The sequence below is a fragment of the Scyliorhinus canicula genome, chromosome 7, assembly GCF_902713615.1.
Source record: "Scyliorhinus canicula chromosome 7, sScyCan1.1, whole genome shotgun sequence".
Lineage (NCBI taxonomy): Eukaryota > Metazoa > Chordata > Chondrichthyes > Carcharhiniformes > Scyliorhinidae > Scyliorhinus > Scyliorhinus canicula.
Window position 1 is genome coordinate 60,479,674 of NC_052152.1, and position 18,962 is coordinate 60,498,635.

Sequence of the window (18,962 nt, forward strand, 5' to 3'; positions counted from 1 at the left end):
CCCTACAAGTGGCCATTGTTTATGTATGAAGAATGGACATTTTTGAGTGTTGGTTTGTTATTTGAGCAAAAGGACTTCATGGCCTAATTCTATCCTTCTCACCTGTCGACCCGTTCTTTCCTGGGGAGGGAACCTTTATTTTTCTCCCTTCCACTTGTCTTTGTAGTCGGTTTGAACCTTCAATATCTGACTTCACTACCCAGAGACCATTACTGACATAATTAATAATTGATCTCCGTTCAGTTTCCTTTAATATGATATTTCCATTGTTTGTCCCAAAGCAAATGTTGGAGCACATAAATCTCTTCGAGAATGACAGTATTGTTGAAGCGCACTGGGCCCATATTGTCTGCATCCTGCATATTCTATTCAGATAGCTGTCTCATTCCCTTTCACATTGGAGAGTTTAAGTAGTCCCATGTTTTAGTATTTCCGGGTGGGGTGAGTGAGATAGGTTAGCACTGAAACTAAAATGCAGACGAGTTGGGAATGCTGCGGGGAAACCTGTGTACATTTCAAAATTCCCGCTTGCCCGAATTTCTCTGCACCGCGTTTCCTATTCAGACAGATCATAATTTATTCAATTTGTGACATTAAGTTGATAGAGCCTGTCTGAGCCGAGTGTTAAATGGAATGTAGTTCAATGGCTGGTGTTTTGAAGGCTGGTGTTTTGAAGGTTGGTGTTGTGGAGGCAGGAACCAAATAAGTTTCTAACTCGAGACTTCATAAAAGGGCTGTCTTGTTACTTTGCAGAGATCGTGTGTCTGGGGGAGGGTGTATCTGAGCTGTTTTACTGACTTTAGTTAGAAACTTTCTTCCTAACTTTTCCAAAGACAAACAATGGCGAATGCGAAACTCCCTTCCCGGCTGGACTGGGGAAAAAGTTGAACTCTTTGAGTTTTGACTTCACTTCAGCCAAATGAAAGTTTAACTGCCGCGCAGCTTGTGTTCGGATCTGGCCAGAGATGATGTGTTCCGCACCTTTTGAAGTGGGGTGTAAAGGAAGTGTAATAATGTTGTAAAGCCGGCTTGGTGCCGAGGTGCATTTGTTTATGCCAGAAGAAACCAGTACTCCGAATGGTCAAGAAATCTTTCACCTCCTAGCAGTTTCTGACCAAATCGATGCTCTTTTTGAGAATGCAGTCCTGTGTTTAAGGTACAGATCAGGTGCTGTGAGAGTTGTGTGTAGTTTTGTTACTGTTCTGCTTTTCCTGTGTCCTGTTTTGCAATGAAATAACGATACTGTGTCGAGCCTCCCCCTGCCCACCCCCACACTCACACTAAGCTCATTTCCCCCAGTACATTTATTGTTCTTTGTTCGCGGATGCAACTTGAAAATAATGCAGGCTTTCGAGAAAGCATTACGTGTCCGAGAAAACGAAGATGCTTTCAATGTTTTCTTTTAAAAACGGGTTGTATCCGTCCTTTCTCAAGCCTTCCATTGCTTGTTTCCTGCATCTGTTTGGAAACAGGGGTTTCGATCTTGATAATAAGCTTGAGATTGCCGCTGTACGCCTCGCAGTGAAGCGGTCTGCTGGAGGAAGTGGCACTAACTGGTGGGGGATGGGAGCTCTCGCCATCTTTGTCTTGTGAAGTCGCTCTGCTGGTTTGTGGCGGAGCGCAGCGCCGAGACAGGTGGCGCACTTCCCGCCGGGGCTTCCTGGCCACACTCCATTCCAGCCACTGAAAAGAGGATTTCATTCTATTGAATAATTAAACCCCCCGCAAAACCTATATGCAATTCCACCAATCTCATTATTAACGGTGACCCTATATACTTTAAAATAAATAACCATGGTCGTACACTGCTTTATTTCAATTAAAAACTAAAATACAGAACAAAGAATGTGGAAACGATCCTTTTTTCTGGCAACATTTCTGGAAGGGGTTTGCAAGCCGCGGCCGTGGCCTCTTTAAAAAGCCAAGTTTCATTTGGGGGAATGACAGAAATGAGCCAATGTTAGTTCTATTTGTACCGTTCCTCATTCGGAGAGAAGGCGGTTCCCTGAACTCGGATGCCAGGCGAGAAGTTCTTTGAAGAGTGAAGTGTGGGAATCTTGGGGAGCTGCTTCTGCTAGAAATCAAAGTTGAAAGAAAAGGAGGTGGAGGGCAGTAATGGGAGTTGGGCAGTTCTTACTGCGCTGCACAATCGGTCCGCGGCTCAACACTGCGAGAGATGAAGGAGCCCGGAGCGATCCCGCCAGCCCGCCGGCCCGGGGCCAGTCCGCGAGCCCGGCAGCCCGGAGCGGCTCCATGCTGGCACATTGCTGTGAACCAACACCCCCAACTGCTGATTGATTGTTCAATGAAACAATGCGGGCAACTCAAACGAGCAGTTCCTCACGAATCTTTTTTGGGTGGTAACAATGTGGGCATTTGGGAGGGGGTGCAGGGGAGGTAGATGGGGAGGGGGGTAGATGGGAAGGGGTGTGTGGGGAGTAGATGGGGAGGGGGTAGATTGGGGTGGGGGTGCAGGGGAGTGATTGGGGTGGGGGTGCAGGGGGGTAATTGGGGTAGGGGTGCAGGGGGTGATTGGGGTGTGGGTGCACGGGGGCTGATTGGGGTGGGGGTGCAGGAGGGGTGATTGGGGTGGGGGTGCAAGGGGGGTGATTGGGGTGGGGGTGCAGGGGGATGATTGGGGTGGGGGTGCACGGGGGTGATTCGGGGGTGCAGGAGGTAGATGGGTGGGGCTGCAGGGCGATAGATAGGGTGGGGGCAGATGGGGTGGAGGTGTAGGGGGTAGATGAGGTGGTGGTGCAGGGGGGTAGCTGGGGTGGTGATGCAGGGGGGTAGATGGGGTGGTGGTGCAGGGGAGTAGCTGGGGTGGTGATGCAGGGGGGGTAGATGGAGTGGGAGTGCAGGGGGGTGCTAGATGGGGAGGGGGGCTTTGGGGTGACCCCGCAGTTATATGTGTATTCCTGATACAGGGAATAGAACCTCTTGCACCTTACAACGAAGATGGCTCGGACTGGTGGGTGTGGAGGATCCCAAACGATGCCAGTGGATCAAAACATTATTTGCAAATAATTAACGATTTGTGATTTTAAAAATCTAACCCCAGGTGATTTTCCTGTTCTCGTTAAAAGAGGAATTTTCAGTGGAGTGTAAAATAAATGATAATTGGAAAATAGCTTTCAACTCCTGCCAGAAGAGCAGCTTTTCGAACATCGTGCGCTGTTTTGAATGTCTTGAGCCATTCCTCAAATTGCAGAACCGCATTCCGTAACTATTCCTCATTGTTAAACAAGTCCCAGTTGGGACATGTGGGTGGGATGGGGGAGAGGATACCGTACGTGTTTTGGCGGGGGGCGGGGGCGGGGGGGGGTTCTAAAATCGTGAGCGGCGTTAAATACATTTTGAATTAACAACTGAGTTTACTTGTGGTCGCGTCGAAGCCCAGGCTTTTGCATGAGAACCGTCAAATTCCACCGCCCTGTTTCCGCCCTGCTTCGGAGAATCCGACAGCGATTCTGCTTCTGCGAAGCAGGTCGAGAAGCAGCTGCTGTGAACTGTTAGTGCGGGTGTGTGTGTGTGTGCGATTGCTTAGACGTGACTGAGAGATTGCGGGGGAGGGATATGGAACTGTGACTAGCAGCGTGTAATGGAGGGAATGCTGTGTGTGTGTGTGTGTGTGTGGTTGCAGGGGAGGCTGTCGGCGTGTGTGTCTGCAAAGGTGGATGAAAGTGTTTGAGACTGCCAAAATGTGCGGAAGGGAGTGTGTGAAGGGACCAGTGAGAAAGGAGCGATGTGTGTGACAGCCATGGTATGAGAAATTTCGGGATGTGTGAAGGCGGATATGAGAATGTGAAGAGGACGTGTAACTGAGCACAAACGCGCGTGTAACTGGGGCAAGTGTGTGACCGAGGGAGTGTGTTAAGTGCGCGAGGGCTACAGAATGTGTGTGTGTGTGTAAGAGAGAGAGAGGCTTTGTTTGCGAGAAGGTGAGAGAATATGGGTTTCCGAAAAGGATTGGGCTTTCACGAATGTGGTTCCAGCCCTCCTGGGAGAGAGTTTGTGTGCAGAATGATCGCAATTGTTTGGACGGTTGTCTGCACAACTGGCTGTGTGAGCAGGGTGTGTGTGTGTGACTGCCAGAATGTGCCTGTGTGTATGGTTGCGGGAAATTATGAGTTTAAGAGTCATTACAGGAGTATGTGTGAGACTGTGATTGCATGTGAATTGCTATCTAGGTGTCTCGTGTGATGTGTGAGTGAGCCCTTGATGGAAGATTTCCCGCGCGGGATGTGCATCGTGTCCTGACCTTCGGGTCACTCCCAAACCTGCTAAAGGCTGTAGCCCCGGAGAGACCCTCCAAACTGAACTGTATATCAGCGAAGTGATTGCACCTTTCATCATTGCTGCTCTTGCCTCCAGCCTATCACCCAGAATAACTTACTTTGTATTCTGGGATGGCGGTGAAGAACATGAGCCACATATTTGCTCTATGCTGTAATTTTCCAATCCGTGTAATCGGGTAGCTGGCGTCTTGTTTATATTTCTGGCGGTGTGATTTCGTTCTTCACTCGGTACAGTCAGGCTAAAAGCTGGGGAAATATTGAGATTGAAGTCAGATTGAACTTGAATTAATGTCATAAAAACATTGAATACTTCGCTTCAATCGACATGAAATAGAGTTTACCCCAGCTCCAACAGGTTAAACCGCGAATTAATCCTCTGAATATGAAACGATGGGGGGGGGGGGGGGGGGGGGTGGGGGCATCACACATGTGGACACACCGCCAGGGTCTGAGCGTAAAGAGTTAAGCATCGTGATTAATACATTAAAGTGCCCACCAGTAGCAATAACCAACAACACCGAAAACACTGCCCTTATTCTTGCAGGTTGAGGACCACCCGCTAAAGTCTAATATGTGGTGTTCACAGTGATTCTCACCACGCAGTGAAGTGCCGGGTGAATCCTGACCCAAACTTTTCTGGAGCCGTTTCTGTTTCAATCTCACGCGATTGCGCTTTGTGCTCTGGTGTATCAGAGGGGATTGGGGGGGGGGGGGGGGAGAGTTACACAACACAACACAACTGAGTGAAGCGCTCAGCTTTCCGCTGCTGCTGTCTGCCGTGTTGACGATGGGGTGGAGATTTGGGGATGGGGGCTGGCAGGCAAAGGTTGATATTTATGGTAATTGAAGTTAGCGATGGCCTTCTGGGTAAAGAGTTTTTTTTTCCAGTCTCGGAGGGGAGCTGCACGCTAGGGCTGGATCGGAAATTAAAAAAACAGTTTGCAGCCGAGACACTGAAATCCACGTCTGCTCCAGTGAGCTGCCGAGAGGAGCTCTTCAAAGCAGCAGCGGCCCCTGTACAGGGCTGCAGCGCCCAGGGTTCCCGGGGGGGAGAGGGAGGGAAGCAGGCTGGCGATGGCAGTGAGAAGGAGCCGATAGACGGGCTATTCTCGCCGCTCTGTGGATGGTTAGCAGCCAACATGGCGCTGCAGAGAGTTCCGTGCCAGAGGATGGCAGGCGCTCGCCACCTGTACAGTGAGCACTGAGGGAGGGGGCTCACTTCACCCACGGCGCTGGGACACCTCACTGCCTGGAGCCAGAGGCTCAGGGCTGGCGAAAGGGGCCAGCCTTTCTTCCTGAAGAGCGGATTGATTTTCTCGAGTGGATACCCGGGACTTTCGGGGTGAGAAGCGGGCCCGGCCTCGCCGCCGCACACATTGCTGATATGTTCCGATGAAAGAAAGTCTTCTTGCGACCGTCTTGGCGATTTAAAAAACATTAAAGACACGTGGTGGAGGCAGCAAGATCGAAGCGGGAGTGAGAGCCGGGGACAAGCTGCCATCAGGTAAGAGGAGGTGGACGGGGCTTGGGGCTGTTTGGCTTGGTTCGCGCTGCCTGGCTCTGCCACTCTGGCTGGCTCCTGTAATGTGCCACCCTCACTGAGTGCAGCTGGCGAAGTGGGTCCTCTGCGGCTCTCCTGTGAATGTCTGAAAGGAAGTTTAGAAACTCGGAGCCGCGCTGGTTCCGTGCTCAAGATGTGATCTCGGCGCTGTCCGGCCAACGCCACTTTCACTCTTGTGTAGAGCGATTGGAAATTCTCATCGACATTGTCCTCCCGGAGACTCCTGTCCCGCTCGCTCTGTCTGTCCTCCAAAGGAAGGCGAGCCGCTTCCAGCCCCCCCCCCCCCCCCCCCCCCCCACAGCCACCACACTGATTTAACCACTGAATTCCGCTTCAGGACCTAAACAGATGTTTCCAATTAATTCTACATATGCGCTCATCTGCGTCGAGAAATCGGTGCAGGTAAAAGAAATAAATCATAACGGAAAAGTGGTCTTTCTTCACTGTCCGTATGGAGTTTGCACATTCTCCCCGTGGGTCTCGTTCCCACAATCTAAAGATGTGCAGAGTAGGTGGATTGGCCACACTAAATTGCCCCTTAATTGGAAAAAATAATTGGGCACTCTAAATGTATAAAAAAGGTCTTTCTAAACATCGTGTCCATTCTGCAGTAGAACAAGTAGATAGGGCCCTTTTTTTTAGAAAAGGGGAATTAACTCATGGTTTGAAACCCAGGATTATTTTCAATTATGGGCATATTTTACAAATAACTGCAGTTTGCTGAGTTACCGGAGTGAGATTGGCTCGTGTAAAGGACTCTCCGGCTCACACCCTGGTGATCTCTGCTCGAGCTGTGCCGTTTGAGGTTATTGCCAGAATACCTTTGAAGGTAACGATGTTGCTGTCTTGAACAATACTGCATAAACAGTGCTTTGTCTGCCGAACATGTTAGTAGTCACTTTAGCAGTCGCGCGATGTTCTGTTGGTGAGATTTAGTGGTGAAGGTTGTTCTAGTTGTAACTGGTTACCTGGAAGGTGACATGTACCCCGTGTGGCAACTGCCTGGCTGAAGGCTTTTCACCGGATTGTATGTCTCTGTCTAAGTGATCGATCGGTCTAGACAACAGTGGCCGGCTCCCCGCAAGCTCCGGGAGGAGACAAAGATAATCACGGGGGGGGGGGGGGGGGGGGGGGGGGATTGAGGGGAGAGTGAAGTGGAGGCCGCGGACCGCAGCCGTGTGGACGGTGCGATCGGAGATTGAAAGTTTGACTGAGAATTTGATGCTGTGGACGGTGGTGCAGGATGTGTTTGCAGTGTAGACGTGTATTCATCACCACCAGCGCGTTTCCCCATCTTCACTTGACACACCATGAATGAGATATACTTGAACTTTAAGTGCGCCCGCACGTGTTATGATTTTAAAAATTGTGTTAATACAATGACTGGATGTCCACTGGGGTTATTGGACTTTCGCTCAGCAAATTAACCTTTCCGCGAACTTCTTAAAACGCTGGAATAAACGTGGTGGGGGGGGGGGTTTCAGAATGAAAAGAGCTGGTTGAGGTAGAAGTGGCAACAGTAGTGGCGGGCCATTTCCTTTTGTCTACTCGTGTGAACACGCTCTGCGCATCTGCGCGATCGGAATAGCCAGTCTTAAAAAAACAGCAGATTTATTTCTCAGTGGAGTGCGAGCTTGTTCAAGACTGGCGCACGGATCTCTCGTGTCAGGAGCCTGAGAATATATTGATTATACACGTTTCAGTTATTTGTAAATATTACAATCTTGGCTCATATTGTTTGTTTATTGGCGCTGGACTCGGATACAGTACACAAGGTGCCTTGATCAATGGCGACTGAATTGATGGCCACTCCAGGCTCCCATGCTGCTGCATGTAAACAAACCACCTTCCTACTCCGATATCCAACCCAACCGATTTCACTTCATCTGTAACTCGAAGCGGTATTCTCATGATCTAAATTTCAGTTTCAATCTAACTTTTTTATATTCGTAAGCCATATGTCAGATTTTCATTCCTCTAATGTTTAATTAAAAAGCCTTTTAGCAGTGAATATTCCCAAAAGCGGGTTTACACTTTTAGTCAAAGCTCAAGACATTGCATTGCAGACCAGAATGTTCCACGTTAAACATCCCAGGCCGGGCGACCTGGTCCCCCATTGAAAGGCAGCTTGGAAATTCCAAATGGAACCAAGCCCTGTACCTTCTGGGGTTGGAAAGGACGCCAATAAATGTTGAAATAATCGATTTACGTTGGAACATTCTCTACACCTACGCTTCTTCGTTTATTTGAATGCCGCTTGAAAGCGTTTTGGCAACTTAAGGAACAACCGGCCTGACTGCACAACCCGAACTAGAATAGAAAATACCCACCTTAAGCAGTTGTTGGAATAAATATATTATTAAATACCCCGGCAGGATCTGTGCTAGATTTGTACATGACAAAGATAGGAGTGGTCAGGGCAAGAAAAAAAATATAATTTTACACAAATATGACATGCATGTGTGTCTGTTCTCCAGAAACGCAAAACCACTCACTTCTACTCTGCAGCCTTCTAGGCATAGTCACTAGTTTAAGACCATACAATGCATATCCGTTTACTGCTCACAGATTCATCTGAACAATACACTGTACATGATGCAGTGACATATAAATTGACCAAAGTAACTTTTGATTCCCAAAGCTACATTTACTGGACAGGAAAATAGGTGGTAAACTTAGCTTTACCACGAAGGCCATTAATTAGATATAATTATATATTTTTCAGTGGGTTGGCAGGAAGTACCAAAAATACTACATCATTAAAACTATTCAACAAGTTGGCGTGTTCAAGCAATAGATCTATCTACCCAGCGCTTGTTGTATACTTCACATACAAGCTTTAAACTTTCCAGTGGTTCCATAGTTTCTCATCTCCATTTAATCAGAGCATTTGATTTTTCAGCCTTTTTAACAGATTCTCATTTTCAGTCAGATACCGAGATTTTGTAGTTTATGGTGGCATCGTCTGTTGCATCTGGTAACAGCATGTGAGATCAATGCAACACCCATGGGTTGGATTTTTGCCACCCATTATTGCCCCAAATGGTTGGACACACCTAATCAGATAACACAGCAAGCCACAAGTTAATCCTTTTGCTCTTATTAATGAATACAGAAAGAAAAATCGACGCATAGTAAGCGAATGAATGCTTGAGTGACTTGGCCATCAAAATGTAAGATTTACTATTCTCTGTCCTGCATGTTTTGGAACTTCCTTCTTAGATGTCGTTGTTTACTTTATGTTTACATGTGGGCGATGAGTGACGTAGTTCGGGATTTCTCATCTGCTGCCCCCTCCCCTCCCCTCCCAAAACTGCAGTGTCCCATCTTGTAAACGTCAGACTGTCGATTTCTGCTCAATACTCTAATTTGAGATTAAATCAGCCTGTCACTCTCCTGTGTTCTTCAGCAGAATTAAGAGAAGATATGTATGTAGAAATATTAATGATCAATCTAAATTTTAAAAATACGAATGTGTCAAATAATGAGGTTACTAAACAAGCTATGTTTCGTTAATTTCAACATGAACCAATGACACGTCCAGATGAGGCCTGTTTACTGTATTTTCAGTTATGTGTTTGAAACATCTCTTTAAGATATCCTTTACCAAGCCAATATCAACGTCCCGAACGCTGCAGGTGTAATGAATGGCGGAAGAGAGGGAAACGAACGCTTACCACCAAACTTTACTGAGCTGTGCGGAAACATTCATTTTTCTATAATGGTTTAGTATGCTGCAATCGGTCAAATTTTATGTACTGAAATGTAGCTCTAGTCAAGGCAACATTCATTGGCCGAGTTTTGTACGGAACAGCGGATAAATGGATGCACCACCCGCCTGCTCATGTAAATATTGCATTGGGGCTCTGTATCTTGGTAAATAGTTGACCAGCTTTCGGGTTCTTAAACTTGTACATTGAATTTTTGTTGAACAAATCAAGGTCAGCTCGATTTCCCCCTGAAGTTTCATAAAGGCTGGTGTTTTGGCATTGGCGTGTTTAACGTCATTAATTTAACCCACTGCTCAACCGGAATAGAAGGCAGAATTTGGCATCATTCATTATGTTGCTTTTTGTTAACCATTGAAAACCATGTTTCTTATTAACCCGTTATGTGCACATTGTTTATCAATAATGCTGAATGTTATGGATGTAGGTCGGTGACAACATTCCGCATAAGGTTTTGGTAAAGACAATTAATCAGAACAGCTGCCGGGAATGCATAATGCTGTATAGCAGCTGCTGTGGCCAGTAATATACACAAGTTAGAGGTTATATCTGTGATTGAACCGTACCGTCATCCAGTTGCGTTTTGTGATATCAATATTTAGAAATATATGGAAAATTAATTTTCTCGTATCCAACTCAAGAGTTCTGCTCTATTTAAAGTTCAGTTATAATATTTAAGTTGCGTTTCAACGCGTGCCGAATCCATGTTTGCTGGGCCTTTCAGCTGTCGCTGACAGATCTACAGAATCCTTAACAAGATTACCTTCTTCCCAATGTTGTCTCTCATGCATTTTCGACACCGTATGTTCCGAACAAAGTTCGACCAACAAGGAATCCTGCCGTGGATATTCTGACCTGCTTTATGGAGCTTCTTATGGGTTTTTTTTAAATATCTCCATGCGTAGCATTAAAGTAGAATATTTTAAAAAACGATTTATACCGTACTCTGTTCGGTGCAAACTGGAGTGCTGGGCAGAAACTCATTGCGGCAAGCTTAGATAAATGAAAGAATGGAAAAACAATTGTTGCGAACGTTCTGCCTGGACCATTTGTAACTCCTCGCATTGTTCTCTACAATGCTGCAGTTAATGCATACTAGTAACCAGGAGGACGGCTTTAGAATCACTCTTAAACCAGGAAACAAATAAAGTATTTAACACTTCATCATCTGATCTCTCTTGGATCCTCTAGAGGAAATGCAAAAAAGTTGCACCCTCGCTGTCTGGCCCACGGGAATTCGGTGGTTGAAAACTTCTCCGTGTTGCAAAATTAGCTGTGCATTTCGAAGTGGCAAGATACCGCGTGATAAGGAGCAGATTGAGCAACTGCTTTTATGACAGTATAAAGTAAACAGCTCAAAGATCTAGAGGCTTGTGGCGTTTCGATTAAGGAACGGCGATGTTGCAAATATTATAAAATAATAATTATGGAGACCTTGCACTATGTTTTCACACGGTAGTTGCATTGGGTTGAAGGGCACTATGTATTCTGATAATCTTGCAGAAAATGTAAAGAAAAAATGAGAATTTAGATTGGATGTTTATTGTCACGTGTACCGAGTTAGTGAAAAGTATTTTTCTGCGTGCAGCTCACAGATCATTTAGTACATGAAAGAAAAAACACATAACAGGGCAGCACAAGGTATACAATTTAACATGCGTCTTGTTTAAAAAAATTCCGTGAATTGAGATCCATGCATTCATAATGGGTGCCATGATGTGGAGATGCCGGCGTTGGACTGGGGTGAGCACAGTAAGAAGTCTTACAACACCAGGTTAAAGTCCAACAGGTTTGTTTCAAACACGAGCTTTCGGAGCACGGCTCCTTCTTCAGGTGAAGAAGGAGCCGTGCTCCGAAAGCTCGTGTTTGAAACAAACCTGTTGGACTTTAACCTGGTGTTGTAAGACTTCTTACTGTGTTCATAATGGGTGACTGTTGTAAGTCATACGTTGAATACATATACATCACATAATCAGAATTTTTATTTTAACACGTGTAGGTGCCTGCATATTAAATATTGATCTCCATATATAAGCATCCGCGTCTGAACTGAAATGGATTTAGTATGAATTCTTCCAAAAACACTCGCCTTGCACTCCAGACACCAGTAAATTGTAGCAAGTCTAAATACAAATTGCTATCAAATGAATGCCATGGGGGCGGGTATTTGTAAAACAGACCTGCGTCATGTGCAGGCACGTGTTACGAGTATATCTCAAATAGTTCAATTGTGGTCACGTTGAATTTTAAATCAGATTAGATTACCTGGCGACCACAAGGCAAGGAGGACTTGTGAATCTGAACCGAGATCCACATTGTCCCCGAATGGTTTCATCTACGTTTTGTTGACGTTTAAGTAAATGGAGTAATTAAAAATGTTGGTAATGCACGGCCACTCAATTAGCATCTGTTAAAAGACAGATTATTGAAACGTCATGTGTGTAACATTTAATCGGTCCTCATGTGACACACGGGTTATCACAATCTTTCATTCACTTTTTAAAATGTCAGATTGTTTTTCTTATTTTGGACTCTGTCTCTACAAATACTTGTGTTATCTGATCAGTGGTTGTGACTTGATTAACTTGGGCCCTGCTTAACGTCTTACCCTGTCCAATTCAAAGAAAGAGAAGCGTATGCATTTATATAGCGCCTATCACGACTCCCCGAGCTGTTTACAATCAATGGAGTACTCTGGAGACTCTTTCTCTGTAGGAATTTCACATGTTGTATGAACAGTTTCTGCTGCCTTTGTATTTGTCTAAGTAGTGTTATACTTCTGGCTGCGCAGTAGTGTTTTCATCGGAAGGTAGCATGTTTAAGAAAAACCTAAAGGCATAATAGTATCCGAGCCCAGAATGACTTTTGAGGGAAAGCCTGATTTCCTCAATACGGTAAACACATTCTAGCCGCTTGTGTTGTACCCGCTGTCCTTCAATGTTTTCTTTTATCTTAGATCACGGTACAGATAAGTTGGGCAAACAAGTAACGTACCTCATAGCAATTTGTTGAAATCGACCATTTAATTAAGAATCTGGACTGAGCTCCCCAGCCCCATACAATACGGCTGCGTTTACCCTAATAACGGCGGCGTCTCGCTAATGTGGCCTCTTTTAGGGCCTTCTGTAGGCTCGAAACCATTTAATTACGGGATGGCTTGGTTACCTATTTACTAGACAGGGCCTTTTCTTTGGTCGCCTCTTCTAGTTTCTACCCGCCAGGTTGCGCCGTAAGCACACTAGACACCCATTTCACAATCAACACATCCTGTTCAAATATCCAGCATCCCTCCCAACCGTGTTTACAATAAACTAAAAGGTTATTACGCCCAAAGAAAACGCGTGGAATGAGGCAGGCAGTAAGTGGGCGAGATCAGATTTCAGGCTCTGCTCCCAGAGGAGAAGTCAGGGTTTGATTGAAGCGCACTCCGCTCCTGCCTCCCCTGGGAGACCAGCCCTGAAACCTGAGCGCCAGCAGTTTAAAATAAAACCTTTGTGGAAAAAGGGCCGAGAAGGCACGGATCGCTGAGCTCTTTGGAGGATACGAGCTGTCTGTGCCTCCGCACTGAATATCGAGTTGTGTTCTAACGGTGATTGACTGAAATAGCCACGTAATGCAGGCGATCGTTCATACAATTTGCTATGGTAATACTGAGCATCTTATAAACAGCGTGTGTGAGAGGGAAGCGGTTTAACTTGATCAGCTAAATGGCATTAAATCCAGACGCTGAAGTTGGCTAACAGTACCCTTTGTTTTCTGCAACTCAAATAAAAATGATCATAGTTCTCAAAGATGTACTTTTAAGTTGCATGGATTTGATTGCTCCGCACTAGTGTAGGTAGGTCACTAGTTCATTAATGCCGTATAGTTTAATATTACAGTACTGTATATGAACCTTAACAAGTATTGGAAACTAGACTGAAGGATGGCAACCTTAGAAGAATTGGATTTAGTGCACGGCTCCCCGATGTTAAAATGCAATCCAAATTGTTTACAAAACACATCCAAAAACGTGCATGGAATAAATTATTCTGTTCCTTTTGAACACGGTGTTGGAACCATTTCGTGAAATAGTAGGGAAGGAAAACAGACCACTGTGGCAAGGGAACACTTTTTGGTGTTGCCTGATTATGTATTCTAAACAGATGCTTTCTATAAAGTGGAAGATTAAGATGAGTTTACAAGGGGGACATGAGTCACTGGAGGCAATAGGAAGATCGTTCTTGTTTATATAAAAAGATAGGCCCATTGACGCAATCCTAGTGCACTAGGATGCAGTGGACTTGTGAACCGAGATTGGACACATTTTTTCAGAAACCATATCATACCCATCCTACACTGGAAACAAATGGTGTTGTTTTGTGGTCACACCAGGCGTTTAGAACTCCAGGCTCTATTCATCTCGTAAATTCACTCGGAGAGGGAGGGCGGACTCTTTTAAATCATTAAAACCGTTTTCTTTGCAATGTGCGGTCAAACCTTTATGTTTGAGAACATGTTTTTCTATTACAAAACTGAATGAATTAACTAGCAATTGAATTATACATTTATGGATTTTTAAAAAATCACACCAAAGGTAGCAATGGTATAGGCGGTTTGTATTGTGAATGAGGAAACCAATGCATCGATAATGTTGCGGGGATGCGGTTGCAAATCCATTTTTCTATTGCAAAGAGGTTTTTTTTTAATCCTCTCATTGTTTTGCACACAGTAAATTGAAGGAAGGAGAATTTAGTACATTTGGAATGCAGCGGGCCTGCTTATGCGGTAAGTCGGCACTGAAACTTTGGTTCTGTAGTCTTTGGCCGATTAAAAACAATCTCGGCCACTACAGTTCGAAAGAACCGTATTAATTAGGACTGGGGTGAAAAACAGTGCGAGGAAATCTGGGCCCCTGTTTATTATGGGTCTTGGGCCTGTTGCTGTGTTTGCTCAAATCTATCTAATGGGGTGATACCGTGATTAGAAAACGCAGCTGCCGCTGTAGACTGTAAAGCAATAAGAACAAACAATGATGTTGTTGTTGGGCGAGTTCGTGGTCTTCAAATGGGAGAATGTGTAGTCTTTTTACAGCGGCCGTCCTGAGAAACCAGTGGAAATAATCTGACATCTGTTCGAGGATAGGGCCTTTAATGCCAGCTCCCGCTCGCTTATTTGTAAAGGAGGTAACCAGCCCCATTGCCGGTGTGGTTATTAAAAAAGGTAATCCCTCTAGGATTTAAAATCATACAACACTTTTGAAATAGGAGGTTAACCCTTTGAGGGTCATCCTTCCAGCCAGTAACACACACGTTGTGTAGATATGTTTTTTTTTAAATGTTATTCGTCTAATTCCGGGAAAATCCTGAAGCGGCGTCAGTTTTATTGTTAGAATGTAAATAGTATGCGTCTTTTTACTTCGGGAAGCCGAAAAGGAAGTGCAGTTCTCAAGAGATAAAAAGATCAATGAACAACACAACTTTGAAAGCCTAAAGCAGGCCTGCGCTAATACACTGAACCTACCAATCGAAGGGTTAGATCAAAGAACTGCCTAATATTCACATTCCTCTTTGTAATCCATGATGTAAAAAAAGCGGGAAATTATGGACTATCGACCACCATGTCTCGATTTCAATTACTGGGATGTGAGGATATGCGATGTGTATCCACAGCAGCACAGAAGGCGGGTTATTCATTTCCAGCTTCTTGTGCGGGAACAGGATTCTGGACAAAGTATCACATGTTAAACAAGGCGACTAAATATCCTCGATATTTATTTTGGCCGTTTTCATAATTAATTGTGTGTAGTTTTGACATCCCGGTATCTGTGTCTTGTGTGTGAACACCAAACTTGCATGACCGCGACGCAGGCTTGGGAGCAGCGAGCGCAGAACCAGAGAATCCCTACACCACAGGGCAGCCATTCGGCCCATCAAATCTGCACCGCCCCTCTGAAAGAGCAGCCTACCTAGACCACTCCCTCACCCCATCCCCGTGATCCCGTTACCCCATCTAACCGTTGGACACGAAGGGGCAATTCAGCGAGGCCAATCCACCTAACCTGTTCTTTGGACTAGGAAGAAGCCGGAGCACCCGGAAAAAATGTACGAACTCCACACAGACAGTGACCCAGGGTCGGAATTGAGGCAGCAGTGCTAACCACTGTGCCACCCATAACTCTTCTGGGTTGGGGGGGGGGGGGGGGTGAATACAGAGGTGGCCTGTAAAGGGATTTGATGGAGAAGCCACGTTTCCCTTTGTGGAGGAGATCAAAGGTAGAGACCATAAATATAAACCCGTCATTAATCTGGGAAATTAATTTCTGGCGAGTGGGGCGAATGTGCAAGTATCTAATACATGAAATGGTTGATGCGAGTAGTATGGGTGCATTGAAGGGGAAGCTAGGTTAGCACATGACGAGGGGGGAAGGGATAGAAGTTTATATCGATAAGAGAGATGGAGTAGGAGAAGGCACATGTGGAGCACACACGCTGGTATAGACCTGTTGGACCCAGAGGCTGGGACTGTGCCATAAATTCTACATAATTATACCGGAGCTGTAGTGGTTCCAGTCGGACAGATTCCTATTGATGGTGCCGGCCTGGAGCTACTGATTTGTAAATGGGGTTGACCAGGCAGTGGTACTATATACCGTGCAACCCCCAGAGAGGGTGACCCTTTTCTCACAGTTGCCCCCTAGAGTCGGAGAAGGTCCTTACTGTGATCTGAAGTGCAGCATTCAAACCCCCATTGAGGCCGCACAGTGTGCAGCAGAACTCAAATGTCCGCCTTTTAAAGATAGCCAAACCAAATCTGCTCCCAGGGACACAGTGATTTCCATTAGTAGTAAAATAGCTTATCTTAATGTGTGCGGGTTTCATTCACCCATAATTGTCTAAGTTGTCACAAGTAGAGTGAGGAAGCACAAACATTTCATAAACACATAATATTTACTCAGGTGGGGGAGGGGGTGACATTACGCTGATCAAACTCATGTTATATTCAGGATCTTGAATTAATACGATCCAAACTTGTGAGAACTGACGTCCGTGGCCTAGATGTTGCTGGCTGCTCATCGCGAACCCTCTGGGCGAAAGCGGTAACAGTCAGAATAAGAAAGGATGTGTGACTCGACGGGGAGGTGGTCACACACACACGATGTGTGGGCAATCACGTTACAGAAAATAGACCGGCTTTCAGCACTTTTGCTCCAGAATTTAGTCGAAAACCAATGAACTGACTGAACATCGAGTGGCGGGAGGGGGAGCTTGCTCCTTTTAACTGCTTCAGCGCGACACTACAACGAGGCAAGATATTGCTGTGTGAGGAGGGATTTTCTTTCTGAGACTTCATAATATGGACAGCTGATGTCTGACAGCTTTGAGTCAGGTTGTGAATACGAGCAGCGGCCCGCTGAATTTGGTTAAAGGAGTGGTATACTTGAAACTGAGACATTTCTTTCAATCCCCATGCCATTTCCGCCAGCCCACTTCTGCTAAAACTAACCAGGCTGCTGTTGCTAACCTTAAAAGCTGCATTTCTGCTCGCCTTCATCGGAAGTGTGCCAGTTCCGCTAACTCTGAGCAGACTGCAGTTTCTGCCATTTCTGATAAGGGAACTCTTTCTCCCAATTCGCGCGTCGGAAAGCTGCCGATTCTGCTAACCTTACAGGGGAGGGGGGGGGGGGGGGGGGGGGGGGGAGGAGAGAACCGATTCTGCTGAGTGTGAGCAGACCTCTGCTGTTTGTGCTGAAGCTAAGGGGGAGGCAGTGGGAGGAATCGCAGCTCTGGCAACAATCACCGCCGTTTCAATGGGCGGGGAGATAAATAATATACAAGCTCCATTTCTGTTTCTCGCTCGAACATGTTTGTGGAGGCGAATGCATCCCTTTTGGAAAACTGAAGCCAATCCCAACAAAAATCTGAAATGTAATGGAGTGACGTGGGAACTGACCCAGCCTATTAAATCTCACATTCTCCACCTAAACAATCTGTTGGATACATTGTACTCTCTGCATTTATGTTTCCCTCCGATCACCTGAAAGAAAGCAGTGGGACATTTCAGAAATCCCAACTAAAGGTCTTTGCTTTTGTAATGAGGATTGCTGGATACTGCTGGCGTAGTCCTGCAGACTCCTCCCGGGATTCCCCGGGGATTTGCGCCTAATCGATCCTGCCCACTAAGCTGTTGCTCCGGCAAAGGGGAATACAGCTAGTTGCCTGCCTTCCACAATTATGCAGAAATCAACCATCCGCGATCAATATCTCCTAACGTCCCTTCGAATTTATCTTTGTTTTCAGGCGCTCTTGACTGGCAGCTCTGCTTTTGGGCCAGCCAGCCAGCTTTTCATTGTAAACCTGATTATCCTGTTTAAAGCTACTTGGGGGGGGGGGCAACACATTTCCCGGAGAGCGAGAGGATCGCGCTGTTTAGAGGGAGCGGAGCGCAGCCAGAAAAATGAACTCAGTCCCCACGGAGCGGAGCCTCGTTGTGTCTGGCGAGCAGGAGCTGCTTCTAAAATGGCGCGGGGTGCGTGCGGAATGGGGGAGAAAGTGCTGTGGGTGAAGTTAATCCCATCTCCGGGCAGCCCTGTGAATGCAATATTTAGCAGAGGGCGCTGCAAAGCCATCAATAAGCACAGCACGGGCGGCTCTGCCTGCTTTATTGATCACAATGGGGGAGTTGGGCCCTAACACACCCTCTCTCTCTGTGACCGGGGCTGTTTGCAATGCAGCCTCGCCCGCCCGCTGTTTTAACACGCAACCCGCTCAAAGGCTGCAGCTCCAGCAGCGGTTGCCCATTCGGACCTTCAGGGCTCTGCTTCTCCGCGATGTTCAAGAACCCAAGTGGCAAAGGCAGTTAATGATCTAGTGAAAAACCAACAGTGCTTTGCACCAGCCGCCTGAGCAAAGCCTTCCTGTGCAACTCGACACAACTGCAACTTTTTTGCTTCACCTAGTGGCCCACGGAACAGTCTTGCCTCCCCTTTCTGCCATTGTAAATATGGCCTTCTATAAATAACACTCTGGCTAACTAAGAGTTGCCGCCATTTTAAACGGGCAAGAATGGGCAGTTTTGTCCCAGTCAGTATATAGGTGAATGACTATGTGAAACTTGGGGAGAAAGCTGTTCATGGGGGAAATGCTTTTCTATCTCGAGAGAACTCTCTGCTTAGGAGTATAGGATTTTCATTTAGGGGAACGGGCAGTTCCTGAAAGTGAAATTTGCATTGGCGTGTCCCCTTTTATTCGAAACCGGCAATCTGATGCCGCCAGCAGATTAGAACAAAGGTTACATGTGTTTATGGACCAGCCCTCAAGGTCATTTCTCAGCGGGCTACACGTGACGTGTCCGGGTAGACTTCTCCTTCCCGAGGTTATGTATCGCTTTTCAGCT

General features: G+C 46.1%; 1 protein-coding gene and 1 long non-coding RNA gene across 8 annotated transcripts in view; one reads left to right on the forward strand and one right to left on the reverse strand.

The window, feature by feature from the left end:
* The window catches only part of bcor (BCL6 corepressor), a 381,173-nt gene that overhangs the window by 254,265 nt on the left and 107,946 nt on the right, over positions 1-18,962 (forward strand). Inside the window, exon 1 of one of the 7 annotated variants that reach the window (XM_038802125.1) lies at positions 5,112-5,802. The exons of the other annotated variants lie outside the window; for them this stretch is intronic. The gene's annotated coding sequence lies outside the window, so the exon portion shown is untranslated. Of the gene's footprint in view, positions 1-5,111; positions 5,803-18,962 lie in introns of those variants that run through there. 7 annotated transcript variants of the gene reach the window in all.
* Positions 1,561-4,993, reverse strand: LOC119969014. Its single transcript, XR_005461279.1, has 3 exons — positions 4,895-4,993; positions 4,397-4,544; positions 1,561-1,683 (listed from the first exon to the last, which is right to left on the reverse strand). It is a non-coding gene; the product is annotated as an uncharacterized LOC119969014 (long non-coding RNA).